Genomic DNA, 19666 nt, shown 5'->3' with positions numbered 1-19666 from the left:
TTATTCCCGAACGATGTCTAATTATCTATCATATATAAAAAAAATCTTTCTGACAAATATGAGATACTAGAGTTGCCTGAACTCCTTAATCACTTCTTATATAATGATGCAAAAATTACCTAAATACTTTTGACATAAATTACTCATTAATTGTGTTAATATATTTCTGTTAATTGTATAAAATATAAATGCTTGAAATTTTTTGGTAATTTCTGTGGGAAAAATAAGACTCGGAATTGATGTGGCTACGCTCACTGAATGCATTTAATATTATTAAGAGTAAATAATCTTAATAATATTTTACAGCCACATAACATTTTCGTTCCCGCGGTTGGTGGCGCATTAGCGATGTAAGGAATGGTTAATTCTATTTTTTACGGTACCTCCGGTTTCTACAGGTCTATAGGTGGTCAATCAATCAATCAATCAACAGCCTTTCGTAATCCACTGCTGGACATAGGCCTCTCCCAAGGTGCGCCAAAGCTCCCGATCCTCCGCATTCCGCATCCAGTCGGTCGGTGGTGGTGACTACTAACTACCATGTGGCCCATTTCCCTGTTGGCCTTTCCAGTTTATAAATAAAAAAAACAGGAACGTTCTACCTATTACGTTACGAAAATCAGAAGAAATCGATTTATGAAAGTCGTAAAGCGGGTAAACGCTTCACTACACACACAGTGTACACACTTAGAATTAAAACAAAAATTACAATTTTTTACATTTTATATCACATCAGTAATTACTTTTGTTAAATAAATAAAATTAGGGTTTTTAGCAATTTTGCCTGTGACGGTTCATGCCGGGGTACTTGAGGGGCGTAAAATTGCTTAATGAATTAAGTTTTGTGTGTTTCCGAATCAATTTTTAAAACTTTTGTCTTTTGTTTAAATATTAAAAATAGGCGACGGAAGGCAGATGAGCATAATCCAAAAATTTAAAGGTTATATTTGCCCATGGTTACTGCAGACTGTAAAATAAAAACTTTAACCTACGATTCCTTATTCCTTTGTTAGATATATGCTTCTCTCCGCAAGCCATCTGCCGTTCCGGCGCCAAATTAGGCCATATTTTACTGTCAATTACTGGACCTAAGATATTATGTCTATAACACCACTTGTTCACTCATAATTCAAACCGAGGTGCTTCGTTGCAAATTTATGTTTAACATTACAAGAAATGGTAAGAGGGTAGTACCCACCTAAAAGGGTCTACAAAATGCCCTATCAAATAAGTAGGTAGGTTTAAGGAAAAGAGAGCCATACCTAATAGAGTAGATATTAATAAATTAACTAAGCAATTTAAACATGGTTTTGATTAAAACCACGTAATACAATCTTGACATAATAATATAACTTTTCCTTTATATTTTATGTATCGATTGTAAAACCGTTCGCTTATTTACGATATCGTAAGTCGAGATATAAAAGTCTCAGGCTGAACACATAAATAACACAGCAAATAAAATTATTATCTGCCATCTTCAATTTTACTTATTCTTTGCTTGATACGTTTTTATGTAGGGGCAGAATTGAATATTTGCAGACACTGTTTCGCCTACACATTTGTGATTGATAACACAGTTTATTGGTATTTAATCCCCGATTGCTTTCAATTTATATTTTCGTAGAGTAAATGGAAAAATCATGTGTATATATTATGAGAGGTTTTAATTGTGTATAACTAGTACCTACTTAATAATATCACATTAGATGAGTTTACGGCCTTATAATATATTATTCATAGTAACAGCCTCTAAATAATTCATTTATGTTAATTTATATTTTAAAGTTATATGTTATAATTTATGCGCTTCAAAATTATTCGATTAATGGTTTATGAATATCCACTGGAAATTACTTCGAGATAATAAGAACGCGGAAGTGTCATGTTCCGTTAAGAACAGACCTTAAGCAATAAATCAGTATTTTATGTTTACAATAATATTTCATAATATTCTCCTGATCGAATTTATACGAATAGCTCTATAGCTCAAAGGCTGGCTATCTGTGCAGGAGTGCAGATGCACCCTTTCTATTCCTTTAATCCCTTAAGAGACATGATACTAAGGGCAGAACAAACGCCTTTTACCGGCCTGTTATCGCGGCCATTTTTCTAACTCCGGACTAATATTGTAAATTTCTTGACAGTTAATTTTAATAATTTTAATTGGTTAGACACGAAATTTGTATAAGCTAGCCATTAGAACAGCCAGTCAGTTGTAATTTATGATTATATCACAGATAAAATATAAAACCTTTTCGTTAAGTTAAACATACTTTAAAGGCCGAATACAAATAGAATGACTGAGTGACATACAACGCATAACCTAATCTAGTGGGTCGATAAATATACAATTTTACATAGTAGTTCCTTATACAACGTTTGTGAGCAATAAAAAAGCATATTTGGAAACTTATCCCCTATAATAATAAATTATAATACGAAAGTTCGTCATTTTTGAAGTTTTCATATTTCCAGTCAACAATGGCTTAAACGTAAACCTCATGGATTTATATCTGAGATGAAAAGTATGCAAGTTTGTCATACTCAGTCGTGAAAGTTTCATGCGACAGAAGTCATAAGACACATTCTTGAAAGTTTCATGGCATATTAATTGTTTAGGCGGAACTAGCACATCCCTCTGATCAACGGGTAAAAAGGAACCAGAGCTGGTTTCTCAAAAACTAACATTTTCGAAACGTCGGTTATATCTCAGATGTTGGCGATTAGAATTCCCATCATAAAATTATATAGAAAATGCTTTGATTAACATACTTACAATGGTTTTTTTCGTAAAAAATCCTACCCAAATACCGATTTTATTATTCAGTCTTTAAATGAAATAGCTTAAGGAGTCTTATTTGATCTTCCAAGCTAATAGTTCTTGGAATTGGAAATATAAATGTATGGGTCCAATGTCTACCATACCATATAGGTAAACCATTGTTTACATATATGTTTAAAATAGTTATTTTGATATTTGAATTATAAAGGCAAATTACTAGTCAATTCATTTATTATCTTCCAGAAAAATAATAAATTAAGAAAATGGTTTGCTAAATAAACTATTAAAATATACGGATAAATCATAGAGATTTTTTTAATATTTTCAATAAGGCCTGTTTTTTTCTATTTTTACATTTTGTTTTTAATCATTATGTAAAATTTCCTTAGTCTTGGTCTTTTTTATGATTATTTCCTGCACAGTGCCTATCCCTGTTTTTTTAGTTCATATTTTTTCCTATAGTCATTGTAATTTCTAACTGCCATAATAACCTAACCTATCCAAAAGATGATCTGGTTTTACTTTATTCTCATCAAGAAAGACATTCACTAACATGAGAACATAATATTACTACAACAATTGCCAAGCGGCGCGGCAAAGCATTATGTATAAATGATATTATTAAATGATAGAAAAATACAAATTTGAAGAGGGTATCTGTGAAAACCTTGCATTATTGTCGATAGACTGGTCTTATCGCAAATACACGTATTAAGTACAGCTAGGAAGTGGTATGAGTGAGTGAGAATTTATTATTAGTATTTATTATTATTATTATTATTTTATTGCTACTTTTTATAACCGTACTTTTTATTATATAAAAAATTTTGACTACTTAAATATATTTCATTGGTTTGGGATGTAAGGGAGCACAACTATATCTAGCTGTTTCCAGCCAACCTCACCTGCACGTGGTGAATCCTCCCGATTAACAAACGAGGCTCTGGCGACCGACTAATGGCGGTATAACAATTCCATTAAGGCGTAGCTAAATACTGCAGACCGGTGACGAGCAGCAGCGTCATCTGTACGACGAACTAGGCTCTACGATCACAAACCCGCCTGCCCAGCGTGGTGACAGCGTGGTACGGGCAAAACCTTTTATCGCACACACCTATACGCAACGGCTCCTAGTTCCCGGTCGCCCCGCTGTTCCTGGCCAAGGCGGCGGTCATGATAAGGGTGGGGCTGGGGGTGCTAAGAATCCCCGGGTTACGGTAGGTCGCCAACACTGACTGACCCTGGCTACGTATAACGGACGCACGCTACGGCTCGACGAACACCTGGCACAGCTCGAAGAAGAGCTGAGGAACATAAAGTGGCATATTTTGAGGCTATGTGAAATCCGAAGAAAGGGAGAGGATACCATAACCTTAGAATCAGGCCATCTTATGTACTTCAGAGAGGGAGACCAACCATCCCAAGGTGGCGTCGGGTTCTTGATCCACAAGGCTCTCTCTGACAACATCTTACAAATCTCCAGTGTGTCGGCAAGGGTAGCGTATCTTGTGATCAGACTCACCAAGAGGTATAGCCTCAAGGTTATCCACCGATATATATACATATATACACACCGGTTATACGCACCGACTTCGACACACTCGGATGATGAACTGGAAGAAATGTACGAAGACATTTCTAAGGCATTGCACACCACCCAAAAGGCCCACTTCAATGTTGTCATGGGGGACTTCAACGCTAAAGTGGGAGTACATACTAGCAACGAATCGGTAGTAGGACAACACGGATTTGGAAGCAGGAATCATAGGGGGCAAATGCTCGTCAACTTTTTGGAGAAAGAGGGTCTGTTCTTGATGAACTCTTTCTTTAAGAAACAGCCTCAACGGAAGTGGACGTGGCGAAGCCCAGACGCTATGATTAGAAACGAGATTGACTTTATTATGAGGCGAATATTTAGAGATGTCTCTGTGATCACAAGGTTCAATACCGGAAGTACTTGTACGAGGCACTCTAAATATTGACTACAAGCTCGAGCACACCCGTCTAATGAGGTCTACACTCCGACAAAAATTGCTCCAAGCCGTGGAGTCTAGTACATTTCAGTTAAAACTGGAAAACCGATTCGCTGCCTTGGAAACCAACACTGACATTGACATCAACCAAGACCTCTACCAAGTGGTGGGTATCCTTAGGGACGAGGGGACGAAATTATATCCAGCGCAAAACACCGGCAAGAGGTCCAAACTTTCGGGAGAGTCTCTAGAGCTAATGCGAAAACGACGTGAAAACCCTACAGTCAGTAAGACGCGACCTCCGAAACTCCAATACACGCTCTATAAAAGAAGCGATTGAGCAAAATCGGGGGTTGAAAGTCTTTGTTCAAAAACTAGGTCGCAGCCATCTGACTTAGCTGACCATTTCAAAGGGAAAAGTCGTCGCCTCTAAGCTCGAGATTCTTAGGGAAGTTCAGGACTTCTACGGTAAATTATATACATCAGTAGCGCCTCGTCCTCAACCCGACCCTGGGGATCCTAGAGCCACTTTAGCCCCCTTCACAGAAGAGTTGCCAGAAGTAAGCCAAGACGAAATCGTGATGGCCCCCCCGGGGAAGATGGAATTACGACGGAGCTACTAAAGGCAGCCGAGATGGCCCTGTGGTAAGAACGCGTGAATCTTAACCGACGATCGTGGGTTCAAACCCGGGCAAGCACCACTGAATTTTCATGTGCTTAATTTGTGATTATAATTCATCTCGTGCTTTACGGTGAAGGAAAACATCGTGAGGAAACCTGCATGTGTCTAATTTCACTGAAGTTCTGCCACATGTGAATTCTACCAACCCGCATTGGAGCAGCGTGGTGGAATAAGCTCCAAACCTTCTCCTCAAAAAGAGGAGAGGAGGCCTTTAGCCCAGCAGTGGGATATTCACAGGCTGTTACGGTTACGGTTACGGTACTAAAGGCAGCTGGAAAACCTTTACTAGCGCAGCTCCAACGAATATTTAATTCTGTCATATTCTCGGGGAGAACTCCAAAGGCATGGAGCAAGAGTGTTGTCGTAATGTTCTTCAAAAAGGGAGACAAAACCTTTGTGAAGAACTACAGACCTATTTCCCTCTTGAGCCATGTCTATAAGCTGTTTTCTAGAGTCATCACGAATCGTCTCGCGCGTAGACTTGACGAGTTTCAGCCCCCGGAACAGGCCGGATTTCGAAGAGGGTACGGAACCATAGACCACATTTACACAGTGCGGCAGATTATACAGAAGACCGAAGAGTATAATCAGCCCCTGTGCTTAGCATTTGTGGACTATGAGAAGGCTTTTGACTCTATTGAGACCTGGTCTGTTCTGGAGTCCTTACAACGGTGCCAAATCGATTGGCGATACATCCAAGTGCTGAAAGGCCTGCATGACGCTGCTGTTATGATCGTCAAAGTACAGAATCAGCAGTCTGACCCTATCCTCTTGCATCGAGGAGTGAGACAAGGGGATGTCATTTCACCGAAATTGTTCACTAATGCATTAGAGGATATGTTCAAGACGCTGCACTGGGAAGGGCGAGGCATAAACATAAACGGCGAGTACCTTTCGCACTTGAGATTTGCAGACGATATCGTCATCGTGGCAGAAACCGTGCAGGACATGCAATATATGCTGAGCAGCCTGGCTGATTCTTCTGCTCGAATTGGACTCCGGATGAACTTGGAAAAAACCAAGATAATGTTTAACGAACACGTCAGTCCGGAACCAATAGCTCTTAACGGAGTTCCTCTCGAAGTTGTTCAGGAGTATGTGTACCTTGGGCAAACTTTGCAGTTGGGTCGAAACAACTTCGAGGGGGAAGCACGAAGAAGAGTACGGCTGGGCTGGGCAGCGTATAGAAAACTCGGTCAAGTCTTTTCGTCACGAATACCGCAATGCTTAAAGACAAAAGTCTTCAAGTGCGTCTTACCGGTTATGACCTACGGAGCCGAGACGTGGACACTGACAGTGCGTTTCTCTGAAGGATCGAATCCCAAATGTGGTGATCCGACAGAGAACCAAGGTTATCGACATAGCCCAAAGGATTAGTAAGCTGAAGTGGCAGTGGGCTGGACACATATATCGTAGAACCGATGACCGTTGGAGTAGACACGTTCTGGAGTGGAGACCACGCTTTGGCAAACGTAGCCTAGGACGCTCTCCAGCTAGGTGGAGTGACGATATAACCGATAATTATTTGGATCGGATTGACTGCCTGTCTTAAATATTGGCGTGACTGGCGATTTTGAGTCTATATGGAAATGTTCCATCTTTAAGGTTTTTTGATACAGCTAGTAATTACTTCAACTACTAAGTTTGAAATACATTTTAGAGATTTAGTAGATATGCCATCTATTCCTGAACTAGTATTGGAATGTAACTTCCCTATGATCCCAGCTACTTCGCTTTCTGTAGTCGGTGTAAGTTGGGTTAGCGTGGTTGTTTTAGATGAAGGCTTACAATATATCGAATTATTACTGTGATAATGTTTAGGGATTTGATTAGCTAACGCCGAACCTACATTTGAATAAAAAGTCGTTGAAGCATTCACAGATATGTCCGTTACACATTTGTCCAATATTTGAAGTTTGTTTGGAGCTACGATTTCCTTATGTTTATTATTGTTGACTGATTATTAAATTTTGCATTTTTTTAGGTTTGTTCTTGCAATTATTAAAGGCACGAATATAGAAATTACTTTTTGTTTCTTGTATTTTTAGAGTAACTTCATTTCGATTTTTTATAAAAAGTTCTTTACATTTTTCATCATGAGGATTATTTTTGTAACTAGTTCGTAGAATGTTCCGTTGATTTATTTTATTTGCAATTTCATTATTTATTAATTCTGGTCTAGGTGGGTTCAATATTTTAGTTTTGGTTATTTTACTTTTCTTAATACTCGTAGTAATTTTTTATGTCACTTTGTTTACTTTCCATTATTTTGTACATCTCGCTATAATTAACTGCATCATATTTAATAGAAGATATTTTTTGTAGGACAAAGTCAAGTTATCTGTGCTTGAAAGGTTAAAGTTGAAGTCTCCAAAGACGATTCCTCTCTTCCTGTGATGCAGCTGGCATAAGTGTCGAGAAAGTTTTTAGCATTTGTCAATGTTGGTTTTCTGTATATAACTCCGATGTCCAGAGAATGACTCTTAAAATGTACCCAGAGGTAATGATTGTCATCCAAGCAGTTTTCTTCGATTAAATAATGATTTAGGTTCTTCTGCATAAAAAAAGAAACTCCGTAAACTCGTGCATCACACCGGCGATTGAAATAGTATACATAAACTGTTATTTGGAGTCTATTAGCTTCATAGTTTGATTTAATCCACGTTTTCGTCATAACAATTACATCCAGAGGATTTCTAAATGACTGAATTACACATTTTAGTTCATCTAATTTGGTTCACTTAACAAGGCTCCGAGCATTTGTATAAATAAAATCTAATAGATTTTTTGCTACTTAGGACACTCATAAGAATCAGTAATCTGGTAGGAGATAATGTTATCTAAAGGTGAAATATATTTATTGTTTTGATTAGCTTCTAATTTTCTTAGCTTTTTGGTGCAGAATCAATGATTTTAGGAACTCCTTTTATATATTTTATAATAAGATGCTTATTGCCTTTGTCGTGTTCGAATTTAAGTTTTTTTTTTTAAGTCTTCTAATTGTTTATGTAAAAGTGTCTGATCAGAATATATTTTTAAATCAGTTAGACTTTTCCTCTTGCGTAATAAGGTTAATTTTGTTTCTTTTGATTTAAATATTATTTTAATAGGACGGTTATATTTAGGATTATATTTTCCAACCCGGAAGATTCTTTCTGGTTCTGGAGACTCTGTAATAATTCTTTTTAAGGCTTTGCTTACTTTTGTCTTATCTTTCTCTATTTTTTCATTTTTATTGGTTGCAACTTGTTCCGGAATTCCAACAAGTATTACATTTTTACTTCTTAATTCTCGTTCATTAATTTCTGTTATTACATTTTCACTGATATTATAAGAATCTTTTTCTAAAGATGAAACTGTTTTTTCAATCAAAGATCGAAGGTTTTTATGTGTAAAAACTGAAGATGCTGTTAACTCTAAACATACGAGACTAATAAAACATAATAAGTATTCTAAGAAACCTAGACAACTTTAAGCTAGTTAAGGTACTACCCTCTCATAATTTAGTCTACCGTCAAACAACACTGGAACTTGTACTATTTTTGCTCATTATTTGCCTATGTACTCGTAAAATCTTAGTTGACATGTCGTCACTGTCCTAGCGGTGTTAGGAATTTCTTACAGCGCAAGTTTCTAAGGGTGTGGTAAACACTTACCATAACGTTACCCATTTGTCACACTGTTTCCCTTGATTAAATAATAATAAATAACAACTACTTATACAATATCTTCATGTTGTTCTAAGAGGAGTTATGAATGACGTAATATGTTATTGTTTTGTTTACCAATTCTTCGGAGGCCGGATAGTCTACTCCAGAAAATTATATTGAAGGATCTCATCATTTATATTTGTTATTGACTCGACCTTGTTTAATTGTCTCAATAAATATATCATCTATTGTCTTAATTTGTAGAGAACAAAATATTTATTCTCGTTATAAGTAATCAATATCTAGTTGATGAAGCCTGCTTGATTTCGTCGCTTAGTTGTTTGTAGTTTTAATTTGTACATTAACAAAATGTCCGGGTGCATTTATCAACGTTCCATTTGACACCCTTTGAACGAATATTAATTTATGTATATATTGGATAAATGAAAACTTATTTTTATTTCGATAATACGGTAAATAGTTTGGACAATCACTAAGCTGTTTTTGCAGGACTAAATTAAATATTTGCTATCCTTTTTGATCTTACACATGAGAAAGAGAAAAGTGATAGTAATCAATTGTCATTCGTAATCAGATTATTTGAGACAAAAGAATCGTGCAAAAAGAACAGGTAGGTATGTACCCACAGATGTAATTCTTAAATGCAGTTTAGGGTCCTCAACGAGATGATAAAATCTTCGCTGTTAAGAATTAAAATTTATTGCTAAATTCCTAATGTGAAGGTAATAATAAGATATTGCTTATATTTCGTAATAAATTACACTTGAGCTTAGGTAATGTACTACCTACATATAATTCGAAATGTTAACGTTTTCAATAAATATGAAATACCCTCATTATAATAAGGGTTTCATTATCGTCGTTACACGTCGTTTAGATTCCACTTATTAAATTTTGTACTCCTATATATCATACAGGGGCTGAATATTTGATATCGAAATATTTATTATATATGATAAAGAAAAAAATTAATTGAACGAATGAAGAATATAACAAACTAACGATAAGCTAACTACAGTTCTTTTATAATTCTCACTCTAAAATCTAAATATACGCTCTGTTTACGGCTCTGCAAGAATTATTCTACAACAACCTACTTTGGCAAACGTAGAGTTTACATTAATTAATTTCTGCACGTTTTGAAGCAAACTTCAACGGTGCTCTTTTAATGTTTACAAGCCTCGCCTATTAAAAACGAGAGAACAACATCTAATTAAAACTAATGCGCCCAACGTTCATTGTGTAAATTTTATATATCTATGGCCATATATTGATTTATATAATAATATATATAAATATTTTATTGTATAAAATACCTTTCTAAATTAACAATTAAAAATTTTCATTGCTGACCTAGCGATGTAAATTTCCAATTCAATTGTTCGAAGAATTATAAACGAAAACCTAAATTTGTTTTATGTTTTTATATTTATAATTATCACTCGCATCGCCCGCGTGTGATTAGGAGGGTAGGGGTAGTACGGTACCTTATACCCTATTCTGCACCCCTGACAACGTGTATGCAAAAAATTATGATGATCGGTTAAATAGTTAAGATAAGAAAGCGTAACAAACACACTCACTTTCGCATTTATAATATAAGCATTCCTTAAAGCCAATTTATATAATATATAATAGAGAGTAAAACCTGGCTCTTAAACGAAAATTGCGGATTCAAATCCGGGCCAACAATACTAACTTTTCATGTGGTAAAGTGTTAAATAACTACTATATTGGTATATAGCCATTCAGATAGAAATCAATGTCAATAAAATAAGGGATGTTTACTAAGGACCCATTGTGATCACTTTGTTCAACAGAAACGTGCTACTGATTAAACTTGAACACTTCCAATTTAATTCTCGTTGAAACAAAAGGTCGTATCGATTAACACTGGAAACCTTATTTATGTATTAGATATTCCATTATAGTAATTCAAGCAATATAAATCTCGACTTGTTTTTTTTTCAGATAGATAAAACATTTTTTTGCCAATATGCCACCAACCTTGGGAACTAATTGTAAGATGTTATGTCCCTAGTGCCTAATGTTACACTGGCTCACTCGCCCTTCACACCGGAACATAACAATTTTAAGTATTGCTGTTTAGCGGTACAATATATATCTGTTATTCTATATGTTCTTAACATGTATGTTTGTGTTTGCCAAACTTTTTTCTCAAATAGAACACCAACTTTCGTCGACTTGGACGTTTACTTTATTAAATAGCTGTACCATTCCTTAGTGAAGTTTCACCAACCTATTTACAGAGTGAGCCCAAGCAATGAATGTCACTTCTATTACTTTTTGCGCAATATAGTCCTCACCTTTACATAGAAGTCTGAACAAGTTTATCAGCGCAGTTTTACAGAAAACGACGGTCGTGTCTTCTTACTTTGTAAGTTAAGTTGAGAAGCAATTATAACTTTTTTGTAAAAGGATGATAAATATAATGATAACTTAGTTAAAAAAAGTGCATGCAGTATGATACAAGAAAGTAGGTTGAAGTATTATGCGTATTAAAGCAAAAATATTTACTCTAGTGTTTTGTGTTATCTTTTGGAAAATGTGTTAACATCATTTGCGAGAAAAGTATCTATTCAAGCAACACTGTTGAGATACTGAATCGACTCAGGTTCTATAGCTTGTCCAAATAGTATTTGATGATTATCTCTCCATAAACTTAAATCATGAAAGACTAGAGAATATGTTCTCATGGATCGATTCATCTCATGATTTCTCATCTTTATGGATTTATTATGAGAATCTCATGTCTTTGACAGAAATCTCGTTAAAATATTATATTATCAATCTAATTATTCGGAGATCTATAAGTCGCGATTATGTATTAACTATGTCTATCTTATACGGTGTATTTTTAATTATTATTTATTTATTTTATAAAAATATGTTATATGTATGCAACGAGCAAACTAATGTTATTTGTTATAGTTAATTTAGAAATGCAATTGCTACGTATTCCTTTACAAATTCACTCGGAATGAAAAGAAACACGATCCAGCCTAGTTTCTATACATAGCGGGTACAACGCGTGATTCTATACGTCAGCATCAAGTGTCAAGAGATACTAATATCATGCAATAGCATGCATGCATATAACAACTATCACTATGCATAATACAATCTGTTTTTACTTGAATATATTTTCTAGAGCTTTTTAAAAATAGGGTGTTTAGGTTACACGTGAAATAAAAACTTTCCCGATTTATAACATATTCCAACTTTGTTTAGTCTACTAAATGAACGACACGACAGAAACTGGACCAATCTGGTCTACCAGATTCGTCCAGTTTCTGAAATGCTGATCTAAGATAGCTTTACAAATCCGACTAAATATTGAACGTTGATATCAGTCGATGACGCAATAGGGGACCCTATTGCGTCATCGACTGATATCAACCAATTAAAATCGTATTAAAGTAAAATTAGTTAATTTTACTTTAATCGGTGTTTCGTTCTCTCATGTTTAATATATATAAATAGGACAGTGTAACAATACTTCTGGGTGGTATCGACGTAGGCGCAAGTGAAAATTGCTACCATGTCTAGAACGACTGACTCTTTAGTGGGTATTTCGGCTATTCGCCAGGAATACGTACCCCCAAAAGTGAGGGTGACAAAAATAGGTTTTATTGATCTTGATTATATAAATATTCACTGCTAGCTCCACTAAAACCAAACTAGGGACACAAGAGTCCAATCTATAAATCACCATTGTTTTGTATGTAACGTAAATTATATTCGAAGAAAATATATTCGTCTAAGAAATATATTTCTTTTGGTAAACATTTTTTTGTATAAGAATCGTTTACCTTTTCCTTCTTTGAAACAAACAACTCGATATCACTACATATTATAAAACAAGGTACCCCCGCCACGTCTGTCTGTACATAATAATATCAAAAAGTACTGAACAGATTTTTTTACAGTTCACACCAATGGACGATGTGCTTCATGATTAGACGTATGATTATGATGATGATTATTGAAGATGTCGAAAAAAATCATGCGGCGCGAGCCACGTAAACGAATAGATTTATATGCATAATATTACGATATATACGTTTTATGTTCAGGTATTATTATGCAACCCGTGCGAAGCCGGGATAGGTAGCTAGTATACATATAATATGAACGGTGAACAATACATCTCAGCTCCATAATCCAACAAGTGACACAACACTACAAACGAATAGATATTGTTAGAGGAAGTATCCTCTTACAGGCTTTGTCCCTGATGCGGTATCTAGCGATGCACCAGGCAATTGTCCTGGTTCCCTCGCCCGGAACCACTACAGCCTTTAAATAACTATGCCCGCAGGAACAGCATCAGTTCCTCGACTAACTTAAGAGTCAACTAGTGCAGTGCCGTGTTGTTGTATTTTTTAAAACGTTTTAACTTTAAGTAAATAATACTTTTTTGTTTGATAGATTTTTATAAATCAAACTTTTTTAAATTTTCATTTGTGAATAATAAAATCAACTTGGTTGGTGTTCAAGTGAGTTAAATAATCCTATAAAAATAAGTAGTAACGGACTAATGCCTTTCCGTTATGCAATGATATAATAACGTGCGTATTAACTTACCTTGTACACATAGACGACGAGGTACGGCATTTCACTCACACTTCAGCCCTTCAATTTTGTTATCCTCGCTCGAGATATAATCGAAAATAACATTCAAATTCCGTAAAATGACGTGTAATGAAAACGAAACGAAAGCAAATTACAATAATTTGATGAGCGTGGAAAGATCGGCTGAAAATATTTAAAGTTTAAAAAGATTTTATAATTAACTCGATGCGCACGTTTGCTCCGGTTATAGGAGCTATGATTACTCCAGCAATAACGAGTAACAGTACTATTGTAATAGGTAAATCACGATGTTATTGTTCATTGTGCTAGCCACGCCTTTAAGTAATGGGAAGGACAGCTACAGTTCGTGAGACAACCGCATTAGATCCACTCCACAATCATATAGCAAGAGTCTCTAGTTGCATTGCCACTGAATTAATTATAATGCTTTGAATCAAATATACGCGATTTAAAGGAAATTGTAAACAGTATAACTTTACTGAAATACTAAATACGTTATTTTTAATATTATAAAAAATGTTATTTCAAAGCAATTAAGAACTCTGCTTTTGGAACGTTGGTGTTGACAACGAACAAAGTTTCATGAATATAAAACAGGATACGAATTATTATTGGCTGATAAATTCGTTTTCAGTTTCGTTCTACTAAACTATTATCGTATTCAATTCTTGAAAATTTAATATCAGGTTAGATCAATACAAATATGTAAGGTACGCTTTAAGAGGGGAGAAAACGTATTTCATAGCTACAGTCGAGTATCCACTATATACACAAAGAGAATAGTCGACTGGAGATCGTGTTTACGATTGTGAATACATACCCAACTACACAATATCAACGACCCTTAACTAAACGTTTTTATTCTAGGTTTTATCGTTGTTTTTATATTAAAGATATATAAAAGTACTCCCCGTATTTTTATATATATAATATATGTAAGGGTATCTTTCAGATAAAATAAGGCTACCAAATACAATTAATTATCCATTTTGTAAATCCTATTCCCTCTCTCACGATTTTTACTTTTGAACTTTCATGAATAATCAATTTCTGTTTCACCTAACACAGTATCTAATAAATTCAAGAAAGCCAAGGACTAATGAAAACGGTTTCATTGCATACATAAATAAGAATTACGCTACCACCGTGAATAAAAAATTAAAAATTCAATTACATAATATTTTTTTATTGAAGTTTCAATGTAACAAATGCGATTAAAATGTAAAACTACTCAATTATTTATCGTTACTAGAAAATCGTTAAGTAAAAGGGTGACTATAAATAGGACAAGAATATATGCTCCGATAATATAATGAATTCACTAGAATTAACTACTATTGTGTTTTCGTGTAATTTGCTGTATTATTAAGCAAGAGGAACGGTTCGCGGAGCGTGGCGCGCGTCGATCGATACTCGGACAGGTTATACGAGACTCTACGTAAATAATGAAAGCGTTCATCGTTTTCCTCGCTGACTGGCATCCGTGTCGCCGATCAATCGGTGGCACGTGTACCTTTTATTTATTTTTTGTCCCTCAGCTTTATGCAATATTTGAAATCGCTTTACCGTTTTACACTTTATCGTCTTTTGTGATTTTCCTCATTATTTTTACGGACATTTTCGTTTTGATCACATTTTATTTACGTATTTACAATAAATATATCTGTAATGAATAAATAATTAGTATGTAGATAAGTGCTATGTATAAAAAATATTAATAAATATGTAAATAATTATATATACTTCATAGTAGGTTTGACTTGGTCTTAACTCAATTAAGAAATGTTTTTGTTAATTATGTCTTAGAAAAGACGATTTTTTTAATAAAAAATTTGTAATAAATAATACAACAAAATTGTATTGTAATGTAATTATACTTTTAGGGTAAACGACAATTGAGATCTATTAAGAGACAGCGGACTCTTGATTATAATCACAAACCATTTCAAATTTTTAAATAGATCATTTTATATGTTTCAGGTACGCTGAACTCAAAGAACACACATTAACGAACCAGTGGCGGATTTATACATTTTTAATTTTTCTGCAAGACATCAAAAATCAATCAAACAATTTTTTTTCGTTCTGTGTATGAAGCTGTAAATCTATTTAAGAAAATGTTCCCAAAATTTGCCGCTTTAAAAATCTGCCGCTTTAGGCTCAGACCTACTCAGACTGCTGGTAAATCCGACATTGTAACGAATGCATAAAAACAATGCACCTTTATATACATATTATGTATTTTTTACAAATAACGTAAAATGTCACAGGTATATAGTATTTAATATTGTCAATTGTATTTTCTTATGTATAATAGTTAAGTCCGCTCATTCAAGAGGAATTTTGAAGAATATGAAGCAGCTTTGACTTGAAAATTGCCAGAAGTAATACTTTTTTTTCGGACTGTGTATTGCTATTGGCCCTAATGGCCTCTACAGCGTCGCCGGGCGGGATGGGTGAGTTGAACACCACGTAAGGGGCTCAAGAGAAACGGACGTCTTAAGGGTGCCTCCTGTGAGGCCGGACCTCGGCTTAGGACTCCGTTGAAGTCGGGGGGGAAGAGAAGTAATACAACTTATAAATCCATCATTTGGCAACTGCATTCGAGTGTGTGAATAGAGTGGAAAATCATCTAGCACCATTCGAATTCAGTGCTCGAATTTGGATGATCTACGGAAGAGAAATATCGTGCAACCTTACTCATCAAGGAAGATAAATGCTGATTTATATTATATTATAATTAATAAATGTTTTCGAAGTAAAAAAAAAACTCCAAAGATAATTTTATGTGTAAACAAAATTATGATTTAATATTTATCATTATTGTAACAAGCTGTTGTACTTTATGTAAGTTTTTGACATTAGGATTTTATTTCAATAAAATATAATTTTCAATTTTAAATTTTGTTTCCAATCAAAATATTGTTGCTTTCCGACGTAAAAGTTAACGTTGTAGTATATTCGCTAGTAAATCTGCTCATAAATTCGCGAAGATGAATTTATTTCTAGACGAAATTGATTTTAAGAAAATATTATAACTGTTTTACACATACAAATGCATTTTAGGTTAATCGCTACTAGTTGAACAATTAAATTAGTGGTGGTATTACTGGTTTTAGAGCTTTTTGCAAGCTCGTCTGGGTAGGTACCACCCACTCATCAGATATTCTACCGCAAAACATCAGTACTTGGTATTGTTGTGTTCCGGTTTGAAGGGTGAGTGAGCCAGTGTAATTACAGGCACAAGGGACATAAAATCTTAGTTCCCAAGGTTGGTGGCGCATTGGTGATGTAAGTGATGGTTAACATTTCTTACAATGCCAATGTCTAAGGGCGTTTGGTGACCACTTACCATCAGGTGGCCCATATGCTCGTCCGCCTTCCTATTCAATAAAAAAAAAATTAACCAAATCAAGATTTTTATTGGTAAAAGAAGCATTACCTTTGCTTATTAATTATAAAATCTACCGCTGTTTCGGAAAGACTCTTACCGGGATTACATATTTCTTATTATAATATTTTTTTATGCCAACAAATTAAATTAACATTATAAAATAGTACCTAACTTGATTATAAAATATTGAAATTGAAGTCAAAATTTAACGTTCATTATAAATGTTGACAGCTTTAATTGGTAACTAGTGAAATAATAAATAATTTGATTACACTTCATAGGCTGGCTATTCATGTTACTGTATATTATATATTTGTTTATTCATTGATGCCAGAGGGAAGGCTTATGTATGCAACCGTTATGATTTCTATTTTTCGATAACGTCCCGTTCTGTCTATAATTTTAATATTAAAAACACTTGTGTATAATTCCACGTTGCTAAATGTCTTGCAGAATTCCAAAAATATTTTTTTTCCAAATACATCGCTTATATTTCGAATTTTCTAAGTTATACAAACTAAGAGAATCAAATCAAAACTTAAAAGAGAAAATTTTATGTTGGAAAGCATCATCGCAATTACCATTTTTCAAAGGCCTTCCTCTCGCAGCATTCGAACGGAATCGAGACGGAAATTTTCTTTGGCATTTTTCTTATTCTGTGCGATAATTCAATATGGAAACCTTAATAGAAAATAAAAATTGCTTACTTACTTGAAGGTGTAACATCTTTTTTCAACGAACAAAATTATTATAATAAATGTGTTACGTAATTTATATTCTACTCATAAATATAGACAAAGAGAATAAAATCAATCTCAAAAAAATCTTATTTAAATTAAGAACATTTATCACATATCAAATGTGATAAATGTTCTTAATTTAATATAGTTAAATATTACTATATAAGTAGGTAGGTACTTAAACTGGTTTGTGCTGTGATGCCTACATTTGTAATATTTAAATACATATTATGCGCACATCATTTCATATTTTAATTCTAATTAATATATAATAATATTGTAATATTAGAGATTTATTATAAAAAGAGATTAAATATTTATTTGTTTATCTATTTATTTAATTATTATTTTGTTAAGGTAGAGCTTTTTCCACAGAGTTCCGGGCTTTTATATTGTTTGACATGAGGTTATTGTAGATTGTTTATTGTTATGTATAACAAATGAAATGTACAACATACGCGTAAATTTTCACAAATTGTTTTTTTTTTTCAGAATTTAACCTTCAGATAGACAATTTAATAAATCGATGTGGATGTGTGCAATACCAGTATTAATTAATATGTAGATTAAATAAATAAACAATACGCATTAAATAATAGAAATATTTATTTAAACGTAACAACTGAAGTAATAACCAAATGTGTACGTAATGCTAAATGTCCCAAAAGGCATCAATTTAGAGTAGGATGTAGCTCTTCTAGTTTAAGTTTATTCTCCCACACTGTTCTACTGCAGGTTGGTAGACATACATAAGGCAGAATTTCATTTGAAACAATAAAATTAACCTTCACCTGCGAGGAAAAAAAATACAATTTAAGCAACTGAAAAATCAGTGGTGTTCCGCCCGCGTTTGTACTAGCGATCTTTCCGTCAACATATTCTGTCCAATGGGATCTTATGTTGAAATTATATTTAGAAAAAGCGTCATGAAAACAGTACGCACTACTGAGATAAAAAAAATACATATATCCAAAAAAAACTATCTCAATAATTTTAATTATTTATTTATTTTTTATTTTAGCACATTTATTTATTTTTTGTTCAATGCAAACATTAAAAACAAATATTCATACTTAGAGAGCAAAAAATTATTTATCAAATAATATGATTTAAATTATAGTACGCTTAATGTAAAATTGTTATCTTTTGCTATTAAATTTTATTTTAGTGATGAATGTTCTCTGCTTATAATGTACAAATACTTCAAAGGACATCTAGAGGTTAACAGTACTAGGTGTTTAGTACCTATTGCAAGAATTCGTCACCTTATATTGTTTGACGTCGCCATATTCGTGAGGTTTCGTCAAATTCATCAATACTTTATTAGTTCAGTGGCATAGCATGTCATAAAGTATATTGGAAATGAAAGCTAATTTTAAATTTTTTTTTTTTTTTTAAATTTAAGCAATGGTATAATCTTCAAATACGTTTGCTAGTAAACGAGAAATAAATAAAAAATATATTTGAGAAAATTATTTATGCACGTCGCATTTATATAAAGTAGTAGTAGTTTTCATTCATATTCATAAAAAAAAATACGAAAATTTATTATTATATTATTGCTGTTCAATATATTAAGTAAAGATATTATTGTACAAATTCAAATAAATAAATCTAATTTGAAGAAGCCTCATTTGTGTTGTTTTTATGTAAACCGGGTCCTTAAAATTAGGTTAATGTAGGGCTACCATGTCTCCTATTTATCCAGGATACGTCCTATTTTAATGAGCTTAGAACTAGATAGGTACGTTTATTAAACCTTCTTTTGATTATTTACCCCGAGATTCAACATTGATTTTTAAAG

The 19666-nt window shown here is 33.8% G+C and overlaps 1 protein-coding gene across 2 annotated transcripts in view; it reads right to left on the bottom strand.

The window, feature by feature from the left end:
• The window catches only part of LOC126768819 (calcium/calmodulin-dependent protein kinase type II alpha chain), a 40936-nt gene extending 26992 nt beyond the window's left edge, over positions 1–13944 (bottom strand). For both annotated transcript variants that reach the window (XR_007669274.1, XM_050487163.1), the window contains exon 1: positions 13720–13944. The gene's annotated coding sequence lies outside the window, so the exon portion shown is untranslated. The remainder of the gene's footprint in view (positions 1–13719) is intronic.
• Between the last annotated feature and the right edge of the window lie 5722 nt (positions 13945–19666).

The sequence above is a fragment of the Nymphalis io genome, chromosome 5 (genome assembly GCF_905147045.1).
Source record: "Nymphalis io chromosome 5, ilAglIoxx1.1, whole genome shotgun sequence".
In the NCBI taxonomy this organism is placed as follows: Eukaryota; Metazoa; Arthropoda; class Insecta; order Lepidoptera; family Nymphalidae; genus Nymphalis; species Nymphalis io.
The sequence above is the reverse complement of the archived record's forward strand: the minus strand, read 5'-3'. Positions and strand labels throughout refer to the sequence as shown.